This window comes from Heterocephalus glaber, unplaced genomic scaffold (genome assembly GCF_053883595.1).
Source record: "Heterocephalus glaber isolate CG9 unplaced genomic scaffold, H.glaber_assembly_v1.0 deba00001497, whole genome shotgun sequence".
NCBI lineage: Eukaryota > Metazoa > Chordata > Mammalia > Rodentia > Bathyergidae > Heterocephalus > Heterocephalus glaber.
Genome location: NW_028258320.1, coordinates 4,420,579 through 4,441,161, shown reverse-complemented (window position 1 = coordinate 4,441,161; position 20,583 = coordinate 4,420,579). Strand labels below are relative to the sequence as shown.

Genomic DNA, 20,583 nt, shown 5'->3' with positions numbered 1-20,583 from the left:
TTCCCTGCTTTCATATCCCCCTGAAAATGTGATTTTAACTTTGTTTTATTTATTTTTTGTAGTACAGGGGAACAAACCCAGGGCCTTCCCACTGAGCTTCTCCCCAGGGTCTCACTAAGTTGAATTTGCAATCCTCCTGTTTCAGATTCCCAGAGTGCTAGGATTACAGGTGTACATCACCACATCCAGCAAGGCTGGTTTTAATTTTTCTGAATAACTATTTTTTGGTATGTTTTTATTACTTATTCCTATTTTATTTTATTTATTTATTTTTTTTGGTACTGGGGATCGAACTTGGGTCCTTGTGCTTGTGCAGCAGGCGGCGAAACCACTGAGCCAAATCCCCGCCCCACTTATTCCTATTTTAATTTAATTGTGGTTGCCAACGATGGACTATATTCTAGAATACAATGTGCCCCATCTATGATTCTCAAGTTCTTGTGTTCCAGTTTGGGTTTGGGTTTGGAATGTCTTCCCAAAGGCCAATATGTTAAAGGCTTGGTCCTCAGCTTGGTGCCATCAGGTGGTATTGGAACCTTTAAGAGGTGAGGCCTAGTGAAAGGTCTTAGGTCATTGGGGGAGTGGCCCCTCTCTCTTTTTCTTTTACTTCCTGGACTCCATGAAGTGAACAGGGTCAAACACAGCAGGGACTGAAGCCTCCCAAAACTGGGAGCCTTCATAAAACTGTCAGGACTGGGGATTTAGCTCAGTGCTGCTGCATCTGCCTTGCAAGCACAAGGTCCTGAGTTTGATCCCCAGTACCAGAAAAAAAAAAAAGCATAAACCAATCAGTCTTAGATATTTTGTTGCAGTCATGGAATACTGACCCACACACCTATAGACAAAATTAGTCATTTAACTAGGCTCTGATCAATACAATAGAAGCTTGGACTATAGAGTGTGTCTTAGTTACTTTTCCTGGTGCCAAGATAACATAGCAGACCCCCAAAGTTAAAGGAGGAAAGGTTTATTGTAGCTCACAGTTTGTAGAGGCTGCAGTTTATGGTCGGCTGGCTCCAACGTAGGGTGATATGACAGAGGGCCATCATAGAGGAGAAACAGCTCATGGCAGGCAGAAGGGAACAAGGCAGCAAATGACAAGTGGCAAGCAACAAGGGAAGACCATAGCAGCTCTCTTTCTGTCTCTTATATTTTACTCAGGCTACCCAAGGGCAGGTAGCACTCACAGCCTTAACCTAGCATTGCACAATGAATCAATCCCAGCATCACATACCTTAGACCCAGCCACCTATGACCACATGACGCTTTGGGGGAACATCTAGATATGAGCCATAACTGCGTGTTCTAGACTTATCCTTAAGAAACAGTTCTTGCTCTTTTTCCCCCTAGCTAGCAAACCACTATAGGTTGAGCATTCCTAACCCAAAAATCTGAAACTTTTTGAGCACTGACATGGTGCTACAAGTGGAAAATTCCATGCTGTGTATTTTTTTTCATGCACAAAATTATTAAAAATACTGTATGAATTTACTAAAAATACTGTATGAAGTTATTAAAAATACTGTATGAAGTTACCTTCAGGTCATGTGTATAAGTAAGATTTATATGAGGTTCCCATGGTTTGAATATGGGTGTCTCTCCTGGAACTCATGCAGGAGTTTAAATCCCAAGGTCATATGCTAAAGGTAGTGAAGAGCTTTGGTATGGTCTATACCTAGACATCCCCCCAAATTTCATGTGTTTATAGGTGGGGGTTTTGGGAGGTGACTGGATCATAGATGTGTGATATTCATCACTTTGGAGGCAATGAACTGGGATGCTGGAGTAGAAGAAGGAGCCAAATTTCCTGATGATGCAAACCACCACACCAGCTCCGAGTGCCTGTCTCTGAACTTTTGAGTGAGAGGTAATGAACTATTTTGCTCAAGCCACTTTTACTGGAGTTTTCTCTTATGTGCAGCCAGTCAGTTTTAACTGAATCAGAACCAGATCTGCCAACCTTGTAGAGAGGGGCCTGATCTCCCCACCCCTCCCTAGATCATAAATCCTGCATGTCCACAAGATAAGCCGGGTAGAAAGGCAACCTTGTGCTTCCTCTGGAAGAGCTCTTTGCAGGCTCCACCTATTAAAAAAAGAAAGAAAAGAATATTCTTCTAGCTTACATTACTTTAGTGTGGCAGACTTTTTGAGTTTTGTGGTCTGAGCATAAAGTGTTTAATCACTACTGTCTCCCTGAAATTCTCCCCTTTAATTAAGCCATAGAAAATAGAAGTGAACCCAATAAACCAGGTACTGTCATTGCTCTCGCTAATGTGACTTTAGTTTATATTGACCTGAGGGGTTTGTTGTTTGGTTTAAGGATAAAAAAGTGGCTTGATTTTGGAAAAATTTTAGGAGATAAAGAATAAAAACTTTTTATTCTTTAAAAAGTAACATTTTACTCCTTCTCCTTGGTAATAATAGTGCAGTTACTATGGAATGAATGACATTTCCCTCCTGCTCAAATTAATTAGGGGTTTATGAGATATTTATTTTATAAGCATTTTGAAAGTTACCACTATCAAATTGGTTATTATACAAGTAGAGGATGTCTATATAGCTTGGGGATTTTTGTTTTGTTTTGTTTTTTGTTTTTTGAGACAGGATCTTGCCATGTAATTCAGGCTGGCCTTGAATTTACTAGTAGCCTAGAACCTAGACTGGCCTTGAACTCATGGCGATCCTCCTGCCTCAGCCTCCTGAGTGCTGGGATTACAGGCATGTGCCACATGCCCAGTTTATAGCTTGGGTCTTGTAATCTGTATGAAATAGAAAATTGTGTGGCCCTACTGTAGTCACTCTACCCAATATTTCTATAGTAATTCTTAATACAATTGAATAGATTGCCTGTAATAATCTAGTAATAGTTGAGATTGTTAAAAAAATTTGGGCACTTTGGACTAATATACTGGGACAATGAATATTTTTGAGAAATTGAAGTTTATTAAAAAGGAAAATGGTTAGCTGGGCGTGGTGGTGCATGCCTGTAATCCCAGCACTTTGGAGGCTGAGGCAAGAGAGTGGCTACAAGTTCAAGCCCAGCCTGGGCTACATAGTGAGTTCAAGGCCAGCCCAAACTACATAGCAAGACCCTGTCTCAAAAAAACAAAAAGGCAGTGGTCAAAGAAAGCAATACTAGCCTATACTAGAGATGGAATCCAATGTAAAGATGTAACATATATCACACATGCATGTATATATGTGTTCTATGTAAATCATATACATACTCTCAAACACATGCACATATAATTTTGATATAGATAGACTATGGAACTGAGACAATTTTAGATAAAAACTAAAAAATTTGGTTTTGCCTGCCCTTTCCCTTTCATTTATATGTGATTCTACCTCATTTCCACTGGAGGCCTGGTGTTTGGATGATATTAATGGGGCAACAATCCAGCCAAATACAATGTAAAAGAAATACCAAGATATTTGGCCTAAGAATTGTCAGGAACAAGAGATATCTTTACATTTATTTAGGTCTTTAAAAAAATCTTTTAACAATGTTTTGTAGTTTTCCTTTGTGCGGCTTGTATTTGCTTTGAAAAATTAATTCCTAAGTATTTCTTCTCTGGGATGCTATCTTACTTTCTATTTGTTTTTACACTGTCCACTGCTCGTGTATAGAAATATACTTGCTTTTAATGTATTCATCCTTTCAATCCCCGGTACCAAAAAAATAAATTAATTAATGTATTCATCTTGTGTCCTACAACTTTACTCAACTTGTGCATTAGCTTTAACAGTTCTTTTTAGATTTCTTAGAATTATGTTACCTGTGAGATAGTTTTCCTTCTTGCCTTCTAACGTGGAAGCCTCTTGTTTAGGTGGAAGGCTGGTGTGATGGCTGGTAGCAACACTCCTAAAAGATTTCCTGTCCTTGTTTATCAGTTGTGTGAGTGAGCTGGTTATTCAGCCATCATCTCTCTGGTGAGTACTTCCCACTGACTTGAACTGAGGTTTTTTTTAGACAAGGTCTCTCTATGTAGTTCAGGCTGGTCTTGAACTCACTGTGAAGCCCAGGCTGGCCTTGAACTTGTGGCGATCTTCCTGCCTCCATCTCCTGAGTGCTGGGATTATAGACATGTGCCACCACACCTGGCAAACTAAGATTCTTATAAATTTTTTTTATTAGTACATGTTTGCAGAACATAGTTATTACATTCCTTGTGGGGAGTTGGTATGTGTACATTATACATCTTAATTCTTTTTTTTTTTTTGGTACCGGGGATCCAACTTGGGTCCTTGCGATTGCGAGGAAGGTGGTGGAACCACTGAGCTAAATCCCCGGCACATCTTAATTCTTTTCCTTTCTTCTTCCTCTCTCAACTCCTTTCATCTCTTTGTCCCCTTCCCATTTGCAAAAGATCTATCTCTTGCCAGGGATTTAGCTCAGTGGTTCCGCCACCTGCCTTGCAAGCGAAAGGACCCAAGTTGGATCCCTGGTACCAAAAAAAAAAAAAAAAAAAAAAAGATCTATCTCTTTATTTCCTATTATCTTTTATTTTGCTTTTAAATTATTTATACTTTGGGTTTCTTGTACAAGAGAAATTGTGAAATATTTAAGCTTGTATGTCTGATTTATTTCACTTAGCATTATTGTCTCAAAGTACATCCATTTTCCCACAAATGACTCAAGTTTATCTTTCTTTATGGCACAGTAGTACTCCATGGTGCATAGGTAACACATTTTCTTTATGTATTTTTGTGTTGGTGGATATGTAGGCTGCTTCCAAAATTTAACTATTATGAGTTCTGCTAGTATAAAAATGGATATGCATGTATCACTAAAATATGATGTTTTTAACTTTCTATTTTTAGTTTTTTGAGAAATTTCCATGGTAGTTATACTAATTTACATTCCCACCAACAGTGTAGAGGGTTTCTTTATCCCACATATCCTCGTCAGCATTAGTTGTATTTGCGTTCTTGATGATAGATAGCCATTCTTTCTTTTGAAGAACCAGCTCTTTGATTAATTGATTCTTTGTATTTTTCTGGTCTCAATTTCATTAATTTCTGCTCTCATCTTTTTTTTTTTTTTGTACTGGGTATGGAACTCGGGACCTTGTGCTTGCAAGGCAGGCAGTGGAACCACTGAGCTAAATCCCTGGCCCTGCTTTCATCTTTATAATTTCCTTCCTTGTGCTAGCTTTGGATTTGGATTGTTCTTGATTTTCTAGGACCTTGAGGTGCATCATTGGGTTATTTATTTGGGTTCACTCTGTTTTTCTGGTGTGGTCATTAACAGGTAGAAACTTCTCTCCTAGGACTGCTTTAATTGTGTCTCATAGTTCTGGTATGTTGTACTGCCATTATCATTTGATTCTAGGAACTAATTTTTTCTGTTATTCATTATTCAAGAGTGTATTGTTTAATATCCATGTGTTTGCATTATTTCTGTAGTTTCTTTTGACATTGATTTGTAGTTTTATTGCACTATGATCTAATAATGTGTGTGGGATAATTTCAATTCTTTTATACTTATATAACCAGGCTTTATGGGCTAGCATGTAGTCTATTTTGGAGAAAGTTCTATATGCTACTGAGAAGAATGTGTATTCTGTTATTGTTGGGTAGAACTTCTATAGATATCTAACATGTGGGTTTGTTCAAAAGTGTGGTTCCCCAGGTGTAGTGGTGCACATCTGTAATCCCAGTACTTGAGAGGCTGAGTCAGGAGGATTGTTGCAAGTTTGAGGCCAGCCTGGGCCACCTAGTGAGTTCAAGGCCAGCCTAAGCTACATAGTGGGACTCTGTCTAAAAACCAAACCAAACCAAACCAAACCACCAAAGGTGTGGTTCAACTGTGATATTTCTCTATTGATTTTTTGATCTAGTAGATATATTTGTGAAAGTGGGGTATTGAAGTCCCCCATAATGATTGTGTTGATATTTATCTGGACTTTTATATCCCATGGTGTTTGTTTTATGAAGCTGGGTGCATTAGTGTTTGGTGCATATATATTTATAATTGTTAATGACTCTCTTCCTGTTGAATCATTCCATTAACCAATGTTATATAGTGACTTTCTTTCCCTCTTTGATCAGTTTTGGTTCGAAGTCTACTTTGCCTGAAAATAAGATAGCTACTCCTGCTTGCTTTTGGACTCCTGTTGCATGGAATATTGTTTTCTTTTCTTTGATTTTTAGTCTATGAATTTCTTTTTGGATTTCATGTATTTCTTTTATATAGGATACCATTGGGTTTTGTGTTTTGAGCCAATCTGCTAATCTGTGACCTTTGATTGGGAGTTGAGACCTGGAACACTGAGAGCTATTTCTGGATGTATTGTCTTATTCTTGTCATTGCATTATTTTCCTGCTGCTGATTCCTTCCTTCCTTCTTCTTTTTTTCCCTTCCTTCTTCTTAATTACTCACCCTATCTCATGTATTCATTCCTCTAGACTTTTGGGCATCCTTGGCTTCATTGTCTCTTTCTGGGATATCCTTGAGACTATTTTGGAGTGCTGATTTGGTGGTCATGAATTTCTTAAGGTGCTCTTAGTCATGGGAAGACCTGAAAGATGCTTTTGGAAGGTATATTAGTGTGGGTTAAAAGTTGTTTTCTTTTAGAGGTTGAGACACATCATTCCAAACTCTTCTGGCCTTTAAGGACTGTGTTGAGAAGTGTGCTACAATTCTAATGGATTTACATTTATAAGTGATTTGTTGCATTTCTGTGCTTGGATTTAACTTCTAGGATTTTGACTGTGATGTGGTGTGGAGGAGTTCTTTTTTAATCATGGCTATTTGGTATTCTATACACCTTGCTTACCTCTATGTTAAATTCTTTCCCTATACTTTTTTTGGGGGGGGGTGATGAAGAGGTTTGAAACAGAGTCTCACTAAGTAGTTCAGGCTCTCCTTAAACTCACTGTAGAGCCCAGACTGGCCTTGAACTTGCAACAATCCTATTGCCTCAGTTTCCTGAATACTGGGATTACAGGCATGTGCTACTACATTTGGCCTTCTTTCCCCTTACTTGGAAAATTTTGTGCTATTATCTCTGTAACCAGGTTCTTATGCTATTTGTTCTGTCTTCTGATTTTTCACTAATTCCAGTTAATCTTCTATTAGTCTTTTTTGCATCATCTAAAAGCTACTACTATATCGCCTTTAGCAATAGAAAGATCTGCAACAATAATATGACATAAAGACAAATCAAATACTGACACAGAGTAAATATCTGCTAAATGAAATGACTATATCACCATTAACAATAGAAAGAATTCAACCATAATAGCACAGAGTCACCTAGATATCTAAAGATATAATTTTTTCCAGATAGGGTCTCTCTATGCAGTTCAGGCTGGCCTTGAACTCACTATGCAACCTAGGCTGCCCTTGAACTCGTGGCAATCCTCCTGCCTCAGCCTCCCAAGTGTTGGGATTATAGGCATGCACTACCACTCCTGGCAATATCTAAAGATTAATAAAGCTTAATAGTAACAGTAGTAAAAGTGGAGGAGGTGAGGAAAGGGGAAAATAAGAGAAATAAAATTCAAAAAATAAAGAAGAGGAAGATGAAAAGAAGGAAGGAAAGAGATAAATGATCCTATTAAGGAGTGATAGAAAATTAATAGAATTAGATAAAATCAACAGAAAGGAATAATAAAGAAAAGGATGGGAAAAAAACCCAGGGAGCAAAGAAAGGAAAAAAGAAAGAAAAAAATTCCCAATCCCCCAAAACCCAGTGAGGAAAATAAGTCAAAAAATTCGGGCTGGGGATTTAGCTCAGAGGGCCAGGGATTTAGCTCAGTGGTTCCGCTGCCTGCTTTGCAAGCACAGCAAGGTCCAGAGTTCAATCCCTGGTATTAAAAAAAAAATTCCTCTGTGTTTTTGAATAAGTGGTTTCTTTTCAGGTCCACAGTATTGGAATCCACCAGATATGGGGAGGGATAGTAAGTCACTGCTAAGTCTTATTGTTTTCCACACTTGTATTTTTGCGTGCTATGCTGAGTCTTGCATTGCCTTTCCTGCTGAGTGTGTTTGGTCAATGGTGTCCACCATAGGACTCTACTCACTTCAGCTGCTCCCGCTTTCCATGTCTCTGTGTGCCCCAAATCACTGCTTTCTCTGCCTAGCTTTACATCCTGTAGGTTTGTGAGATGCCTCCTGTACTCAAGAGACCCCTCTGTCTGTGCACCCCAGGCTGTGGCAATGAACCAAGCCAAATTGCATTCCTGATCTTGTTGGCAGGTGGGGACAGCAAATAGAGCACACATTTCTGTGCTGAGTGTAGGTAGTAGGGTGGGGTGGAGGTCAAGCAATCTGCTGGACTTACTGCCAGCCTTTTGGACCTAACCCCCTCCAAAAACCACACTTGACCCGATTTCCTCCAAAAACCACACTTGGAGAAAGTGAGACACCCATGTCCTCTCCAGGCTGAGCTTGAACTTCTCAATGGGTCTGTGTCTAGGCTGCACCGACTCTGTGTCTGTCTCCTGTGGCTGTCTCTCACCCACTCAGCCTGGGGTAGGATGACTTCAGAAACCTTAAGTGTACTTGATCTTTAGCTCAGTCTTAAACAATCAACACCTTCCAAAAATAGCTTCTGATTATCTCTCTCAATATGGTGGGTGCTGCAGTGGATTTCTTCTCCAACATTGCCTGCTGTGAGGAATGATTTATTTTCAGAGTAAAACCCCACATTGCTTTGCAGTTTACAATAATGGTGGGGTATTCTTGGGGATAGAGCTTCTGGCCTGGTCCACTATTTCTCTCTAAAGTTTATTTTGTGTTAACAGAGACAGGTCCCTCTCTGGGAGCTGGGGTTAGCAATTCAGACTGCTTTGTTCCTTTCTCTGTAATGTGTTCAGCTCCCCCAGTTCCTGCCTTGAAGGCAGCTGGTCATGGACTGAACCCCCTGAAGATATAAACCAAGAGATGGATGTAGGGGACGAGAAGGGAAGTAAAAAGAATGAAGATGTATTATGTGCATGCATTAACTTCCCAAGTGAATGTGACCATTATGTAATGCAAATAGGTGCTAATAGAAAATTTAAAAATTAAAATATAAAGGACATAAACCCAAATTAAAACACTTCATCTTTCACTTCTGGGTATTGGGTGCACTGTGTCCAAGCAACAGGAAGGTGACTAATAAATTTTCTGATGAGGGGAATGGTTTCAGGTATTTCAGGAAGCAGTGGTCAGGGCCCGTGACAGCAATGGCTTGGAGACCAGGGGCGGTGGGAGGGGCCAGGCTTTCTATGTCCCAGAATGGGGAGGCAGCAAGTGTTTCTCAACAGGACTGTGACATAAGGAAGGCAGGAAGGAAGCTGGCCTGGGCAGTGCCCTCTCTTCTCTTCAGTTTCTGTGTTTCCCAAGCTGTGCCTGGCGTCACGTTTCCCTTGGGATTTCTCATCAAAATCAGAGCCAAAAAAAAAAAAAAACAAAAGACAGCAGAGCCTCAGGGAGAAACCGGTGGATACTGTTCTGTTCTGGGCAGTGCAATCCAGCAGCTGAGGAGGCCGGGCACTGGCAGGCAGCAGACCCCAGAGGAGCAAACATGGAGAAGACAGGGGTGCAGAAGTGGCCACTGAGGGAGCTGCTCCTGCTGCTGCTGCTCTGCGTCTCAGGTGAGCAGAGGCAGGTGAGGAGGCTGGGGAGGGCACAGGAGGGAGGAACTGGGAACAGCCCAGGGTGGCCGCCTCTGTTCTCTCATTTCCTTAGGATGGACTGGAATGCGACCGGGGTGTGTGTTACAGACAGGCAAGAACAAGGAAGGGACAGACACACTCTTTTTGTTTTTTGTCAATACTGAGAATTGAACCCAGGGCTTTTGGACTGAGCTCCATTCCCAGGCCTCTTATATAGTTTTTTTTCTCTTTCAGCCATTTATTTCTTTATTTACAGTTTGTGTCCAATGCAAATCAATTCCATAACATGAGGAGTTACTATGAATCAAAGCATAAATACACAAACAATATATAATCCGAACACATGTGCAGCATTCAGATATGAAGAAAAAGGGAGTGTTCATTCACACTGCACAGTAGCTTCAGATCTGTTCAGTCTGGTTGTTCCCCTGTAGATTTCCAAAGATGGGAAAGCAATGACTTGGATTATCAAGACTATTATGGTCCTATTAGATACTGGAACATGTAAGCATCAGCGTGTGACCATGCAAACAAGAGTTTAGGGTGTGTCTCTTTCTTTTTAAAGGTTTCTGTGTATCAAGGCAGTTGTAAAAGACAGCAAAAATCAAGGCTTAGGACAATTCTAACTATCTAAAAATATTGACTGATAACAGAATGGGTTCCAACTGTGGCTATTGTGATCCATAGTTTTTTTTTTAAAAAAGTATTTACAGAAAAAGTATAAAGTTTTTTGCAAATTTATGCAAATTAGCTTCTAGTCCTAGCTTCCCAAATGCTTGATTTAGTTTTGGCTCCTTCACATACTTACCTTTTTAAATTCAAGATTTGTAATTTTATCTTCAAAACAGACTGTATTTTTAATTGTGAGGAGTATTCAACATATACAGAAATAAAAAGGCAGCATTTTCAAATTAGTTGAGGTCAATACAATTCTACTCTTTGGAATCAGTTTAGCTAGATGAATCTGGTACTTGTGTTGAATGAAAGTGGGTGGTGGGGAATGCCTACCATTTCACTTTGGAAAGATAAGATTTCCTGGAGATACTTAGACTTGGGGGTGGGTTCCTGTCTACTATTGCCCTGGCACATGTCAATTACCACGTAAAAAGTCAAACGTAAGGTCAAATCCAAAGCCACAGCCAAAGCCACAGAGGGTGGGGGAAAGAGTTCCGTTTCCAAGAAAACAGTGATAGCTTAACAATGTGAAACTACCTAGAGGATATCAGCGTTAAATGAGTACTGTAGAAACGACACATTGAGGAATTAAGGTAACACCTGGTAGTTCCTTCTAATGTACATATAAATAGCATCATGGAAGCTTTTTATATTATGTTTTATGGCCTTATAGATTTAATGAACCTAATGAAAACTGAATCTCTGTTCCACATCCCATCTTTTATTTCTAAATAAAATCTATTCTTGTTTTCAAGGTACAGTTTTAAGTGTCCATATTTCTTAAGCCATATTTGAGGAAATCATGGGTAATCTTGGATGTTGTTATCTCTCTTCATCTTGTAAAAAAAAAAACTCCAGCAGATTTAATACTGGCATTCATCGTCTGTCAGTCCCTTCACACGTCCTTCAAATGAATCAAATTTGGAATTCTCAGCATTTTCTGCATCGCTAAAATAAGGTGTGGAATTAGATTTCTTCCTTGCCACACTGAACTTCTAGTCATTTGGATTGGGTTTACAAGATGGGGAAGTAGAGACGCTCTTGCCCAGAGTCTCTAACAGTGCAGATGTAGAAGAGAGATCGAGACCAGAAGGAGACTGGCTGTCAACTGCAGGGCACCGCTGCCTGCCTTGGTGGTGGCGTTAGTTGGATTTAGGGTAGTAGAGGTGCTCTGGGAGGTGTTATTTGAAGGTTGCACAACAGCTGTTTGGTTTGAGTAAATCTGTGTGGGTAGGAGCAGTGTCAAGAGCAGCAGCCCCAGCCCCAGCCTGGCCACCATCGCTCTGCCCATGTCCGCTCCTTGGGTGCGTGGCGCGGCTCGCTGCAGGCCAGGTGCATGGAGATCAGTAGGCCCAGGCGGGCGCAGGGGAGGTCCTCTTATATAGTTTATCTTGAGACAGCGTCTTGCTGAGTCACTAAGTGGCCTAACTGGGCTTGAACTTGAGATCCTCTTGCCTCAGCCTTCCAGAGTGCTGGGATCACAGGGGTGACCACCTTGCCAGCTGCCTGAGGCTTGCAGTGAGACAGCAATCTTCCCGCATACGCCGATCTCCCAGGAGACCCGAGAGAGAGGAAAGCAAAGCTCCCTCCAGAGAAACATGCAGCCAGGGCAGGGGAGGCATTAGCAGAGGAAAGGTAAATAGCAACACAGGGTCAGGCTGTGACCGGAAGAGGAAGGTGCAAGGCAAGTCAGTGTTGCAGGGTGCTGAGGAGGAGTGGGGCAAAGGGGCAAGGGCGCTGGAATCAGACAGAGCTGGGTTCAAGTCCCGTCTGTTCCTTTGTTTAGATGTGCAGCCCTTAGAAAGTCCCCTAACCTCTTGGAGCCTCAGTTTCCTCATTTGTGGGTTGTTGTTGTTGTTGTTGTGGCCGAGATGCTCGAGAGTGTGTTTGTTCCAGAACATTCTGTATTGGCACGTGTTGGCAGTACCTGATGATCTCACTCACCGTGGGGCGTCGGTACATGCACAGCACACGTCCTCCTTCCCTTTTCACTCCCCCCTTCCCCTCTGTCCTTCCTCTCCCTCCCTCTCTTTTGTCTATTTAGTTTTTGGTACCAGGGATTGAACTGGGGGCCCTGCACTTGCGAGGCAGGTGGGGGCACCACTGAGCGAAATCCCGGGCCCTCACTCTCCACCTCTCCGTCCTCTTCTCCTTTGAGAAGGATCTGTCTCCTGACTTTCTATTATCTATCCTTTATTTTCCTCTTTACCCTTTCGGTTTCCCATGTAAGGAAAACCATGTGCAATTGAAGCTTGTGGGTCTAATTTATTTCACTGAGGATTATCTCAACGTGCATCCATTTTTCTACAAAAGACTCAAGAGTATCTTTCCCTATGAAGGAGTAGTGCTCCTTTCTGTCTAAATACATTTTATTTTTTCATTTATGCCTTGGTGGGACATAAGGCTGCTTCCAAGATTTAGGTCGTTGAATTGTGCTGCTGTAACCATGTGTATGCACGAGTCACTGCCATGTGATGTCTTTGCCTCTTTTGGGAAGATCCCTAGAAGGGGATAGCTGGTGTCCAATGGGATTGGTAGTTTTTGTGTATTGAGGAATCTCAACCCTGATTTCCATAGTAGTTTTACCAGTTTACCTTCCCACCAACAGCACTGAAGGCTTCCCTTCTCCCTGAAGCTTTGCCAGCATCTGTTATTATTTGATTTCTTAACGACAGCCATTCTTTCAGGGATAAGTTGGAATCTAGTGTGGTTTCATTGGCATTTCTTCATGTATTTGTTGAGTATTTGTACTTCTGTTGTGAAGTGTCTACACATTTCACTTGCCTATTTTTCACTGGGTCTTATATTTGAAGGGCATCTAATTATTTGAGTTCTTTACGTGGCGTAAGGTTGGGTGAAATGCACCCAGACCTCAAATTATGTTCCTTGGCATGAAATTTAGCTTCAATTAGTCTAAGTATGAGTTCTCTGTCTGAGGAATAGTTGGAAACATTTTTTTCCCAATCTGTAGGTTGCCTTTTCACTCTGTGAATTGTTTCTCTTGTTGTGCAGAATTTAAACAATTTGATACAATCCCATTTATTGATTCTCACAAGTATTTCCTGTGCAACCTGAGTTTCGTTCAGAATGTCCTTGCCTAAGCCTGTGACTTCAAGAGGGTTACCTCTTTTGTCTTCCAGTAGGTCTAGTGTTTTTCTGTTCTAGTATTTAGGTCTTTGATCCATTTTGATTTTAGTTTAGTGCACAGTGAGAGATGTGGGTCTAGATTCAGTCTTCTGGAAGTGGATAGCCAGTTTCCCCACATCATTTATTAAAGAGGCTCTTTCCTCTAGCTGTGGTTTTGGTCCCTTTGTCAAAGATCAAACACTTAAACATGCTTGGGATTGTTTCTGTATCCTATATTCTGTTCCATTGGTCCTCATGTCTGTTTGTGTGCCAGTACCATGCTGTTTTTATCACAGTAGCATTGTCAATAACTTCAGGTCCAAATGCCTCACATTTTTTCCCCTCAGGATTTCTTTTGCTCTTCTGGGTCACTTCTGGTTCCATAAGAATTTTAGGATTTGTTTTCTCCAGTTCTGTGAAGAGTCCTGTTGGAATTGTGATTGTGATTGCAGTAAATGTGATATCAGTTTTGGAGTCATGGACACCCTGATAATATTAGTTCTGGCTATCAAGAAACAGGGGATTTCCATTTTCTGATGTCTTCTTCCATTTCCTTTTTCAGATTGATGTAGTTTTCTTTATAGGGGTCTTTCACTTCCTGTGTTATGTTTATTCCTATGTATTTAATTTTTCTTAATGCTCCTGTGAATGATATTTTTTCTATTTTCTTCCTCTGTCGGTTCATTGTTAGTATATAGGAATGCTATTGATTTCTGGGTGTTGATTTTGTACCTTGCTACATCATTGAATTTGGTTATTAATGCTGAAGAGTCTTTCGGTGGATTTTTCTGGGTCTTCTATGAAAAGGATCATGTCATCTGCAACTGATGAAAATTTGACTTCCTCCTTTTCTAGAAATATTCCTTTTATTACTTTTTCTTGCCTAATTGCTCTTGCTAATGTTTCAAGTACTATGTTGAACAGGACTGGTGATAGTGAACATCCTGCCTTATTCCCGATTTCAGAAGGAAAGCTTTATGTTTTGCATTTAGTATGATGTTGTCAGTAGGTTTGTTCTAAATGGCTTTTACGGGAGTGAGAAAATTTCCTTGTATATCTATTTTCTTCATTGCTTTTATCATGAAATTATGTTGAACTTTGTCAAAGGCTTTTCCTGCATCTATTGAAATGACCGTTTGATTTTTGTCCTTGCTCCTGCTTATATAGTGTATTACATGTATTGATTTGCATCTATTGAACCATGCTTGCATCCCTGGGATGATGCCTACTTGATCATGATGTGTGATCCTTTTGATGATTTGTTGCATTCTGTTTGCCTGTATCTTGTTGAGGGTTTTTACATCTATGTTTGTTAAAGAAATTGGTCCATAGTTGTTTGTTTTGGTTGGATTCTTGTCTGGTTTTGGAATCAGGGTGATGGTAGCTTCCAGGAGTGACTTTATGAGTCTTTCATTAAAGAGATTGGGAAGTACTGGTGTTACGACATCCCTGAAGTTTTTCTAGAATACAGCAGTGAACTCATCAAGACGTGGGCTTTTTGTAGTTGGTAGGTGTTTTTTTTTTCTTTTTCTGCTTCAATTTTATTGCCTGTTATTGGGTTATTCTGAGCTTTTAAATCTTTTTGACTTAGTGTTGGTAATTCATATGTGCCTATGAATCTACCCACTTCTCCTGGATTCTCAAATCTATTGGTGTAAGTAGTTGTTAAAATCGTTTTGATTTTGGCAGTGTTTGTTGTGGTTGCACCTTTTTCTTTTATAATTGCATTGATTTGGGTTTTCTCTCTCTCTCTCTCTCTCTGTTAGATTGCTAAGACTAAGTCTTTTTGTTTATTCTTTTGACGAAAAACTATTCAATTCAGTAATTCTTTGTATTTTTTGCCTCACTTTCATTGACTTCTGCTCTGATGTTTATCATCTCTTCCTTGTACTACCTCTTTTGGATTTGGATTGTTCTTCTTTTTCCAGGACCTTGAAGTCCATCATTAATTATTTATTTGGGATCTTTCTTCTTTTGTGATGTGGGCATTCACAGCTATAAACTTCGCTGTTAGGAAACTTTCATTGTGTTTCATAAGTTCTGACTTGTTGTACTGGCATTATTGTTTAGTTCTAGAGATGACCGTGTCTAGAGATGTCTGTCTAGAGATGACTGTCTTATATCTTCCTCGATTACTACTGTGACCCATTGTTTACTTCATAGTGTACTGTTTAGTTTCTGTGCATTTGCATAATTTCTGTGTTTTCTTTTGTCATTGATTTCTAACTTCAGTGCATTATAATCTGATAATATGCATGATATGATTTAAATCATTTTACACTTATTTAAGCTTATTTTATGGGCTAGTATGTGCCTTATTTTAGAGAAAGTCCCATGTGCTGCTGAAAAGAGTATATATTCTTTTTTTGGGTAGAACAAGGCAGATATCTATTAAGAACATTTGTTCAAATGTTTTGTTGAACTCTAATATGTCCTTGTTGATTTTTTTTGTCTCATTGACCTGTCAGTGTTTGTGTGGGTATTGAGGTTCCTCACTAAAATTGTGTTTATGTTTATCTGATCTTTTATGTCCACTAGTACTTCTTTTATAAAGTTGTGTGCGCCATTATTTGGTGCATGTGTTTGTTATCTCTTCCTGTTGGATTGTTTCCTTCTAATATGTAGTGCCCTTCTTTGCCTCTTTTGATCAGTTTTGGCTTGAAGTCCAGTTTGTCTGAATATGGGATCAAACACAGGATCCTCTGCTTGCAAGGCAGGCATGGTGCCACTGAGCTAAATCCCTGGCCCTATACATCCTTTGATTTTTAATCTTTAAGGTTTTTTTGGTATCAAATATGTTTCTTTTTCTTTTTCTCATCTTTTTAAAAAAATTCGTTTTAGTTTTTTAAGAGAAGGTCTTGCTATATTGTTCAAGCTGGCTTTGTACTCACTAAGCAGTCCAGGTTGGCCTCACACTCATGGCAATCTTCCTGCCTCAGTTTTCTAAGTGCTCTGATTACGGACATGCACCACAAAACCTGGCCAAATGTGTTTCTTGTAAACAGCATGCCCTTGGATTTTGGGTCTTGATTCACTCTGCCAGTCTGTGTCTTTTGACTGAGGAATTGAGACCATTCAGCTTGAGAGTTATTACTGACAGGTACTGACTTATTGTCTTATTTTCCTATTGTAGATTCCCTCTCTTTCCCTTCTATTTAACTTTTTACTTTACCTGTGTATTCATTCTATTAGGTCTTTAGTCATTGTTGGCTTCAGTATCTCTTCCTAGGTTATCCTTGAGACATTTTGGGAGGGCCAGATTGGAGTGTAAATAGCACCTGTTCACAGGTATTCATTTTGTGGCTGGCACATACATCAGAAAGTTGTCCTAAGAATTAACTAATAGACTGATGGCTCAGTACTTGGCTCAGTATTTAGGACACAGGAAGGACTTCATAAAAATTATGTGGATGATGATGCTAATGATCATGATCCCTGGTACTGAGGGCCAAGAGGAGATGAGATTAGTGCCAGCTGGAGATGTTCAGGTGGGCTTCCCTTGGGATGAATGGGGTTGATGCAGGTGGAGAAGAGTATGAGGAGAATTCCATGTAGGGACACCAGGAGCTAAAAGAAGGGATTGTGTGCCACACAGCAAGGGGGCACAGCACGACAACCATGGGCAGAATGGAAAATAGAGGGTGAGGTTGTTGATGTTGTTGTTAATTTTTATTTGTTTGTCTAATTTTGTTTTGCTGTAATGAGGTTGAATCTGGGGCCTTCACATTGATCTGTATCTCAGCCCCCATTTTATTTTACTTTTTATTTGGAGACAGGCTTTTGCTAAGTTGCTAAGTTGCCCAGTTGCCCATACTTGTCCTGGAGGCTCATCCTGCCTCAGCTCCCCAGAGTGCTGAGATAACAGTTGTGTGTCAACAGGCAGGACTCTTCAGTTCCTTTTTCAAATTGAAGTTTTCATTTTTCTAAAATGGAGATGGTGGGGTAAGTGAAGGGGGATCAGAAAGAGTCAAGGTACTATCATAGATGTATCAGTTTGCCAAAATGAATGCAGTTATTCTACCATTTAACAAAAGAACCAAAATGGAGACAGAAGAGCTACCATAATACCTAGATTCAAGCCCTTAACCAGGATTTTGCTGTGCCTTACTCACTCCATATTTGAGTGTCTGTTCCTGCCCCTACAATAAACTGCCTAGTGCCATCCAGTACTGACAGGAGCCCAGTCGCTCCTGCTCCCTTGCCCAAGCCACTAAGGTCCTTCGTCTTTGGCCTTGGGCTGTGGCCAAGGCTGGAGTCAGCCCAGGGCTCAGTGACTGCTTGCTCTTCCCCTAGGACTCCATGCTGAAGGCAGGGAGGAGGGGCACAGCCTGACAGTGGTGTATCATTACAACAGGCAATACAGGTACACCATCAAGGCCTGGCAGCGGGTGGAGAGCCCTGGCCTCCCCTGGGACTGGTGAAGACAGACAGAAATGATGACCTGAATTGGGCCCAGGTGGTGAGCTTCCTGCTGGAGGATGACCTCACTACTGGCTTCATCACCATCACCATGATGGGGCTCCAGAGGCAGGACGTGGGGCTGTACCAGTGCGTCGTCCCCGACTCCTTGTTGCCTTGCAGGATTGGACTCAGCTGGTAGGTGAGCACTGGGGACCAGGGTGGGGAAGGAGTCTCCTCAGCAAAGCAGGTGAGGGAGGGCCCCGCCTGCCATCTGGGGCCACTGTGGAGTGACAGCTTGGAACAGCAGGGACAATTCTAGACCTGAAGCCAGGGCACTGGGGCGCCCACTCTGTCACCGTGCAACACGAATATGTCACTGGTATTCTCTGGGCTGAAGTTTTCTTCCCTGTTAGGCAGGGGTGGGGGGTGAGGTGAACTCAGATCTCCCCTGACTCTGGCAAAGAATCTTCTAGAGAAACTGACAGCTGACAGCCTCCTATGTGCCAAGTTTGTCACTGGTTCCTGTCCCCACTGGAAGCACAGGCGAGAGGTTAATTACTCACTGTGCCTTTCAGCAGGTGAGTGGAGGCCCCTGAGGTAGCTCAGATACCTCCTGACTTCAGGGTCCCTGGGCCCTGTTTGGTCAACAGGATGCTGTTCCCTTTCTCAAGGGATTTAAAATGGAGTCAACAAGGAATAGGTCTGGTGAGGGTGGACTTCCCTTGCCCCTGGTTGGTGAGGGCACTGGCGTCCCCTCCTCCTTTGTTCCTAAGCCTCTCTTCCTGCACAGGGAGGCAGCACCGGGAAGGTGGGGCTCCATTGTCCCTCAACCTTCTCCTCTCGGGCTGTGAGTTTGGGAGGCCTCCACCACCAAGGGCTTTGCTGCCCTGCTGACCCCCAAATGTGACAGTCTGGACAGTCATGGGCTCTGGTTGTCCCTCCTAGGGTCTGGAACAGCATTGACCACACAAAAGGTACAGGCTGCATGCAGGGCAGCAGGAACATGTTGACCCTGGAATAGAATAAAATATTCCTCAGCCCGTGGAGCAGGCTGGCTGCAGCTGTTTGTACAGTGACCCGGGAACTTGGTATTTACCTGGCCATGGTGTCTGAGCTGCAGAAGAACTAAAAGCACAGACTTTGCAGATGACGGTGACCAGTGTGCCCAAACAGAAGGTGCTGGATCCTCTGTCCCTCTCCCTCTGGATGGGGCTTCTCCTCTGGGACATTCAGTGGCTCCAAGGTTTTAGGTTCCTCTGGGCACAGGTGGGTAGCTTCGGCCCACTGCTGGAATCTCTCATCTGATTTCCACCCCGACCTTTAGCCAAAGTGTTAAAAAGACAAGAGGAGCAATGGGGAGTGGCTGAGCTGGTGCATCCAATGAGAACCACATGAAGTTTAATACAGGGTAAACTTGAGCATGATCATTTCCCCCAAACCGCACATGATACGAAGTGGCATTTGGTAGCAGCTTCACCGTCCTCCCCTGCAGGAACGGAGGACCTTTGAGCTGCTGTATATGGCCAGGGAGCTGGTGTTTTGCATGGATTGTCCCCACCTAGAGGAATTGCAGGAGAAACTGGGACAAAGCCTTCACCAGGATGCCTGTGACAGGACTGAAGTTGCTTGGAGAGGAAACCCTCCTCCCCCAAGGACTGTCTTTTTAGCGAGATTTAAACAAGTAGACACAGCAGGCTCTTTGTGGGGTGGTATGGGGTGGCCTAGAAGACTTTCCCTTCTCAGATTGTGGGGAATCCTCCTCTATCTTTTCCTTCTCTGTCTTTTCTTCACCTGTCAGGTGGAGAGGGCGCTGAGAGCAGAAAACCAGGCCAGGCTGAGTGGGCAGGTCCTGAAGGCTGACATCAGCATGATGTCACCACCAGACACACACACTGGGTCTCCAGACCTGGGTCCCTTTGCTGACTCTGCTGCTGTCCACAGTGTGACCGTAGGCTTCTGTCAGCCTGCTACTCGGGAGGTTGGACTGGGGACATTGAATGCTTCTATGTTTGACCTTCTAGGACCTGGCACACCTTTCTCCCAACCAGAGTACAACCCCAGGGCAAGAGAGAGCCGGCTTAGCCTGTGGGAGATTTTATCTCTGATGAATCTCAGGTTGTCAGCCAGGTTGGACAGAAGCGAGCTCAGGGCATGCTGTCCCGTCTCTACCAAGGATTACTGGATGCCAGAGAGCCGGACTGGGTGGAACAGGGACCATCTCCTGCTCCAGATAGGCCCAGAGGTCCCAGCCCCAGCCCAAGCCTTGCACATTAGCAGGCCAAGGCAACAAAAGTCCATCCTCCAGCCTCAGAGCTGGAAGGAAACCCAGGGCTGGGGAACAAGCATTGCACCTCTGAATCACAGAGATCAGCAGCCCCTGCCCTGGAGCTAAGCAGGGGCTGGACAGATGTCCTTCCCCACAGAGCAGTTCCCCCCAGGAGCTGAGAGACACCCTGGAGCTTGGGCAGTTGGTGATCCAGAGGCAGTGTCAGAGACTCGGAGCGGAGTAGGGTTAGGGCAGAGGGTAGGGTGGTATTCGTGCCTGGCAGAAGTAGGAGCAGGCAGTGGAGACACATGCAGTGTGTGTCGTCTACAAAGCCAGACAGCTGGCCAAGTAGAGAGAGGAGATGGCCAGGTCACAGCAGGACAACAGGACACTGTGGTTCTGCCCTTTGTGCTGCAGGCAGTGGGGAATATGGGGGCCTCCCCAAGCCCTTGGAAGAAGTGGGTGAGCTCAGGGTAACCAGTGGCTGTACTCAGGAGGCTGAGGCA

The 20,583-nt window shown here is 42.4% G+C and overlaps 2 pseudogenes; one reads left to right on the top strand and one right to left on the bottom strand.

Moving 5' to 3' along the window:
• The first annotated feature begins 9,354 nt into the window (after positions 1 to 9,354).
• Positions 9,355 to 18,109, top strand: LOC147825526 (triggering receptor expressed on myeloid cells 3-like; annotated as a pseudogene).
• Positions 11,339 to 11,575, bottom strand: LOC101716359 (signal transducer CD24 pseudogene; annotated as a pseudogene).
• Positions 18,110 to 20,583: the final 2,474 nt, after the last annotated feature.